The 7,780-nt window shown below is 36.3% G+C and overlaps 1 pseudogene; it reads right to left on the minus strand.

The window, feature by feature from the left end:
• Positions 1-635: 635 nt before the first annotated feature.
• LOC138944593 (uncharacterized) lies at positions 636-6,353 on the minus strand (annotated as a pseudogene).
• Positions 6,354-7,780: the final 1,427 nt, after the last annotated feature.

Consider the following 7,780-nt stretch of genomic DNA (forward strand, 5'->3'; position numbering starts at 1 on the left):
TTTTCGAAGACGCTTTATTTTTACATTTGATATTTCGATTATTTTCAATATCTAAATTTTTAATATTTTATTTATATTTTTGTGCCTTTTCAAGAAGGTCTTTTATTGTGACATGAGAGGATTTTTTATTATTATCATTATTTTCCGATGTTAGTCCAATTCTTGGAAACTTAATATTCATTAAAGTATGAAAATTTCCCCTTTCTTCGGGATTAGATTGTGTCGAGTTGCGTAATGAGGTTTGGTAATTTCCCTCCTCGCAATCGACGGAGCTAGAATTTTCTGTCGAAGTTTGGAAACTTTCCTCCGAAATTCTAGAATTAATTTTTTCTGGAGAGGTTTGGTAACTTCCCCCTCCAATGGTTGGGTTATTAAGTTTTTCAGAAGAGGTTTGGTAATTTCCCTCCTCACAATTAACGGAGCTAGAATTTTCTGTCGAGGTTTGGAAACTTCCCTCCGAAATTCTAGAATTAATTTTTTCTGGAGAGGTTTGGTAACTTCCCTCTCCATGGGTTTTAGAATGATTTAAATTTTTATTTGAACTTGATTTAATTTTCCTCTCGTTTTTATTTTTCATTTTGTCTTTATTCGTATTTTTATTTTCATTTTTATTTTTCTTTTGATTTAATATTTCTTCATATGTCTTCATTTTCGTAATTAATTTTTTCAGTAACAGAAGATTCTTGGTCATTTTCATTTTCATTTTGGGTCTCTTCAAAAATAATATCATCATTGCCCTCATGATTGTCTCTTTTTATTTTAATGCTGGTTTCTTCGATGCTCACGAGTTTTCCTGGTGAATTTGGAAAATTCTCGCGATTATTACGTGTCTCGTTATTCAATTCATGGTTATCTAATAGTTCACCTAATGGTTTCAAGTGCAATGTTGGTACTCTGATTTCCACTTCTTCATCTAGTGTGTTTATAACATTCAAATAAGCTTTCCCGGAAACGTTTTCCACTATAGAGTATCTCCTAAATAAATTCCATGTTCTATTTTCAATTTGGGTATATATCCTATCTTTATGTCAGGATTTCCTACCCTTACATAAAATAATGACTCGAATCTTGGTGAAACTATTATGGTTTCCGGAGAGAAGAAGGGTACGTTAATTCCGGAGATATCCAGATGTCCTTCTGCATAATCGATTTTTGAAGAAGTTTGTTTAATGAAATCATTTCCTAATATTCCGGATTGTGGAATTGGAAAATCGCTGGATACGATGTGAAAGGATACAGGCGTTTCGAAAAGAATTAAAGTAATTTCTCCCAGGGTATAAACAGGATAATTATTTATACCGTTTAATTTTAAAATGTTTGCGAAACTTACTATAATATTTTTGAGTGGCCTTCACTTGGACACGGTGCAAATGGACACGTTACAAATGGACACGAGATTATGCACACGGTTCAATTGGACACAGTGCATTTGGACACAGTAATTTTGGATACAGTAGCTTTTGGACACATAAGAAAATACGCATCGTTTACTTGGACACCGCTCAATTGGACACTGTTCATTTGGACACCGTTCGTTTGGACACCGTTCATTTGCCCACTGTTCGTTTGGACACCGTTCATTTGCCCACAGTTCGTTTGGACACCGTTCATTTGTACACAGAAACATGCGCACTGTTTGTTTGAATATGTAACAGATGGAGAGAAATAAAAATCATTTTGGGAAAATATAATCAGTATTCTTATAACACTTTATACTGGTAAATCTATGTAAAATATGAAATCGTGAAAAGGAGATACATTTGAAGGTTATAATATCTGTCAAAATAAAATATATTCATACTTATATATCTCTGATACTGATGTCATTAATTTTACATTGCTTTTAGCACTTTGTTTAGTCTTTCGCATATTTGGATGTCATGCATGGATACAATGGGTTCCGCCCCCCCTGCGGGGGGGCTCCACTTCCGGAAGATATAACCTAACCCAAACCTATTTCTTATTTAAAACAAAAATTTGGTGTGGATTACGTCGTATAATTTAAATCAAATTTTGGTGTCCAAACGAACGGTGTCCAAACGAACGGTGGGCAAATAACGGTGTCCAAACGAACGGTGTCCAAATGAACGGTGCGCATCTTTCTGTGTCCAAACGAACGGTGTCCAAATGAACAGTGTCCAATTGAGCGGTGTCCAAGTAAACGATGCGTATTTTCTTATGTGTCCAAAAGCTACTGTATCCAAAATTACTGTGTCCAAATGCACTGTGTCCAATTGAACCGTGTGCAAAATCTCGTGTCCATTTGTAACGTGTCCATTTGCACCGTGTCCAATTATACTGTGTCCAAATGCACCACTCCCACTATTTTTAGGTACAAAATTTTCTTTAATTATGTTTGGTCCTGATCCTGTGTCCAGCATGAGGGTTATGTGAGTTATTTTGTCAAGATTGACCTGTACGGTCGGCACGCGACCATATTTAGTGAGGCTTACAGTCACGGGCCGTACATCTGGCTTCTGTTGGTCTATTTGACCTGCCGTGGAGCGGACGGGTGTGAAGTCCGCTCGGGCCCCTGTTGCACACCCGACGTCGAGGGCCCGTTATAGTTTCCCTGATCTTCCTCTTTTCGACGATTATTGCTCGCAAGTCTTAACTGACAATTTTCAAGTAGATGGCCCTCTTCTTTACAGTATCGACAAAATGGGTTATTTTTAGATACCGAATTTGAATTTGTTCTCGAGCGACAATCTTTGGTGACGTGTCCGATCCTGTCGCAATTCTGACAAATAACTCTTTGCTTATTTTCCAAATTACGTTCTTCATTTTGTTTTTTCCAGCAGTTATTAGCTAAGTGGCCAGGTTTGTCACACTACTGACAGATTAAGGATGTTTTATTAATTTGGTTATTATTATTATTTTGCCGACATGTTTTTGCATTATGTCCCGTTTTGGAACATAATTGGCAAATAATAGTTCTTTCTTGAACCACATTTACTGGTTGTCGCGATTGAGGATCGCGTAAACGGCATCTGTCAGCACCATGTCCTCGTTTTTTGCAAATTTGACATATTAAAATTTCAGTTCCCAATCCCGTTTTACTAAAATTTTGTAGATGAGGCTGTGCAAGTTTTCGGCAATTGTTTGCTATATGCCCGTCTTTAAAACAGATTTGACAAGTTTCCCGTCCCCGATTAATGGTTTGCGTCGTATTTTTTCCTGAGTCGGCTCTCTCTTCCCCTCGTAAATCTGTCATTGTCCGAAGCTCTCTTTCTATTCTTGAAGCATCGGTGATCGTATTTTGTACATCCAAATTTCTCGCATTTCTTTGTTCGATTTCGGGTTTTAATCCTCTTATAAAACATTTGCACATATCTTTTTCTAATGACGCTTTAATTTGTTGATCGGGTAAGGTGTTTCCGGGTCCCTTATGACCCTCCAAAATTTGCTTTCCGAGCATTTTAACTCGATTTGCATAAGTGATTATATCCTCTCCGTTTTTCTGATAGATGCAGCCTAGTTCCCCTTGTAATTGGTAAACATTTTTAGAGAGTCCGTAGACTTGTTTTAAATAAGACGTTAGTTCGGATACATTGTTGAAATTCTTATCTTGTATGGTTCGACGGGCCTCACCAACAATTCTAGTTCTTATTATTTTAGTGAATTGCGATTCAGCCTCTCCCGGTAACATGGATTTAGCTTCTTCGCATCCTTCAATAAAATAATTTAACAGAATATTGTTCCCATCAAAAAAGGGAACGGCTTCAACCGCGTATTTTAAGGTTGCAAACGGATTATTAGCCATTATTTCGGATTCGTCTAAATCACTTTCTAGGTTTTCAACAGTAATATTATCTAACGTGTTAACTTGTTTAGTAATAATAACGTCTTGGGAATCACCGGAATTTGGCTCGAGTGTTTCAGTGGTCTCGGATATTAAAGTTTTTCCTAAGGTTTCGTTTAAATCAAAATTAATTTGTCTACCGGTTGATTTAGAAGGTAATGTCGGTGTAGATGTATTGTATTTGGTTCGGATTTGGATTTAGATTTCGATTTATTTCCTTCTAGAGCGAGGTTATAAAGCCTTTCTATTTCGTCTTTATCGCTTCCTCCTCTAGTAATCCGACTCATTCCCGTCTTTAGAAATCGCACATAACGATCCCGGACGAGGCCCCAAAATTAATTATGTTACGTCCAGACTCAATGGAAGGAAGAGTCAGCGGGAGGGTGTAACCTACTTACCTCGAAACACACTCTCTCTCCTTTTCGAGACAAGTGTTTCCGAGTCGAACGAATCATACAGGGCCTTAGACAGGTCAACGACTGGAAGGGTCGCTCTACTCTATCGAAAGGCCGTTCGATCGGTAGTCCCTTTTTTGGTGAAGGGACTGAATCCTTATTACCCAGGATGGGACCCTGTGCGATTTCGGGTAACAGGAAGGAGGTCGGGTTAATAAGTTTCTCGAATTCTAAAATTTAACGTTACATTTATTAAAAAAAAAATATAAATGAATGATTTTTTAAAGGATTTAAAAATTAATAAAGAACATTTAGTTCAGTTTATGAAAACTTATATGTAAAATACATTATCTTAAATTCTAATGTGTAATTGTAAGAATTTGTGTGCGTGAGTGTAGGTAAAGGAAATTATGTTCTCGCGGGTGTTACAATAAATACGGACATCAACTGGAATTAAACGAGGAGAGTAGAATTTAAATTCCGGTTGGAGATTTACAATATAAAGTCAAATAGTTATAAATTATAGAGAGAAAAGGAAAAATTAAAAGGTAAGGGAAAAGGTGGGATGACTATTAAAGATCCCGGATTAGTATGGTAGAGGTGGAGAATAATGAAAAGAGGAAGTTGGGAGATAAAGTGGTAAGTTGTGTATTTTGTGTGTTCGTTTTTGCTTGTTATATATATTAATTAACCGATGCGTTCTTAAATCGAAGGAATGTTTATCTAAGTTAAATTTCTTATAGTCTATGGTATAATTAGGGTCCGCGCACGCCCGAGCCAATTCCTTTCTCAATTGTCGATTCCGACGGTTTCGTGACCCTTTGATCGTCGCGCACGAAGATTAATTTAATCTTTCCACTAAGGAAAGGGGGCCGTGATGAGTAATAATAATAAATAAAACAAAATCGAATGTAAAGAAATTCTTAATTCGTGAAACAATTCTTGGAAACTAAATTAACTGAATAATTCTAGATTTCAGATCCGGGTAAAGGTATATTTTTCTTTTTATATTTTTGTATGAAAATTTCCGGACAAACTGGGAGCAGAAAAGATGACAAATGTAATTAAAAGTCGGGCTGTAAAATACGGGTAACTGACTGATAGGAAGTCGAGAGTCGCACTATGAGATACAGGTAACTCGTGGTGACTAAGGAGAAGTCGAGAGTCGCACTATAAAATACAGGTAACTCGTGGTGACTAAGAAGAAGTCGAGAGTCACACTATAAAATACAGGTAACTCGTGGTGACTAAGGAAAAGTCGAGAGGGAGATTCGAGGTAATGTTTCGAGGGAAGAAGAATGAGGATTAAGAAAGAGACAGTTACACAAGAGACAATCAAGGTCTAAGAACGAAGTATCGAAACGAGAATTGATTAATCCAAGAATTATTTCAGAATACGAGACGTAAAATAGTAATAATAATAAAGGGGAGGATAGAAATTGAAATTGTTGAACCCACTTACTACTTGAAGATGCGTTGGTAATTGTAGTAGCTAATTAGCTGCGACTGTTGCTGCAGATCGGAATGGACTCGGGAGTGATGGCTCAGAAACTCGGCCCTGTCGTGTTGCTGGATGACCACGGTTGTTGGCACTTAGCATTAAGTCCTTCACTTTTATTTAAACTTGGTCTCTGTACAGTTCTGAGTCGCGAATATCTGGTCTCAGAGTTGATAACTAGTTATGTAGTGAATCGGTTTGAAGAGTGAAGACGGAATGAATTTTTGAGAGGCGCTTTTGCATATCTTCGACTCTTAGTGTCTCCTCACGTACCCTCTCCATTAAGCAGTCAGAATTTCTTTTTTAACAAATCAAATCCTTACTATCTACCCCTCTCATGAGTAGGAGGTGTTACCCTTCCAGAAGAAGGTCCAGAAGTTGCGCCCATTGGTGTAAACTTTTGTTTTTAGGAATTAACCCCAGCCTCTTGGAGAGTCTGTTAGGATCGACTAAGTTGACATTTATTATTCCTGTTGGAATTTATTTCAAACAGATATCATAAGAGGGTGGTCTGGCAGGCGAGCACGCGGTGTCAAGTATCGCGAGTTTTGCTTACGGATTCGGATTTCATCAGTAAACCGTCGTCCATGTTCCTCTCCTTATTCTTTTGTTCTAAACTCTTAAGCCCATCACGCGGCTTTAGAATTGAATGTTTCATCATCTGTCCGCGCGCACATGATCTGGGTGTCCAGCGTTCGAGGGTTTCTTATCTTTGATTAAAATTCTCAAATTTTGACATGGGCTTTATTTATTGATCCGTCTCATTGAAAAAAGAATTTTATAGTTCTGAAAGATTAGTCTCGCCTGCTAGACATTCCTTTGGTTTATTGTTTATGTCAAGTGCAAAGAGTTCCAGACCGTAAACGTTTAATATTACATGAAAGAAAAGAATCGTGGAGTCCACTGGACGTAACAATGTTGTACATAAATTTTCGACTAATCTCACTTACTGACACGTAACTAAGACGTTCCGAACGATCAAAACTTGCGTACATAGCGATCTCAGCACTGTGCGCCAAAAGGCGTATATTCTTAATTTCCTTGATGTTGTACATGAATTTTCGACTATTCTCACTTTCTGACACAGTAGTATACAAAAGGGTATGTTCTAGCGCAGATTTTTTCCTCTATCAAAATCAACTAAAAAACACCAAAATCATTCATAAAAGCAACAAAAAAAAAGAAGAACTTCTAAAATATTGAAAGAAACTAAGGGCATCCTTCGGACTAAATGTCCTACGGACTAAACCTTTCAGGTGCCTTTCAGGTGCTTGACCTGAATTAAGAGTGTTAAATTCTGAATCAAGACTAATTATAAATTAAGACCAATTATAATACAAGTCCAAGGACGCTAAGTCCAAGGGACGCTAAGTCCGAAGGATGCTTACGAAGTGATTAGATCCTTCTTATTTATCCATTGGTTATGTGTATTATCAAAGCCTAACCCTTACGGAAAAATACACTCAACTTTTGGGTGTTGACCATTAAAAAAACATCAAAAAAAACCTTCAAAGTTGGGTGTGATTTCGGACCATTGATTGAAGGTTAACCTTTAAATGATAGTTAATTGATGGTTAACCTTCAGTTAATGGTTAATCCTTAAAAATGACGGTAACCCTGAAAATAAGAATCCTCAAATGAAAGTAACACCCAAATGAGAGTAAACCCCATATTTGAATGTTCTCAATTTGCATTCGATAATATATGCAAAATCATCATCAGATGCGGGATTTATATACATATACTCTTATTAGGGTATTACTCTCATTTTCATTTCAGATTCCCTAAACAAAGTAGTAAATGAATGATAAAAAAAATCAACTCTGATTTCTTATTTTTAATTACATCTTTCAAAAATTCAACTTTTATTTCTCTAAATACGATGGAAAGTATAATTTATGAAACAAATCATATAATATCAAATAAAATATATCAAATAAAATAAGACGTAAAGTATTTTGTATACATTTAAAATAAAACTTGTATTTAAAATCTAATCTTGTATTTAATCTAATTTAAATAAAAGAAAAATAATCTTTTCGATTTTTTTTTAAAGCTTGCTGCAAGTTTTGTACTTATATATAT

This window comes from Polyergus mexicanus, unplaced genomic scaffold (genome assembly GCF_030449975.1).
Source record: "Polyergus mexicanus isolate NDT 795.1 unplaced genomic scaffold, iyPolMexi1.0 SCAF_298, whole genome shotgun sequence".
Classification (NCBI taxonomy): domain Eukaryota; kingdom Metazoa; phylum Arthropoda; class Insecta; order Hymenoptera; family Formicidae; genus Polyergus; species Polyergus mexicanus.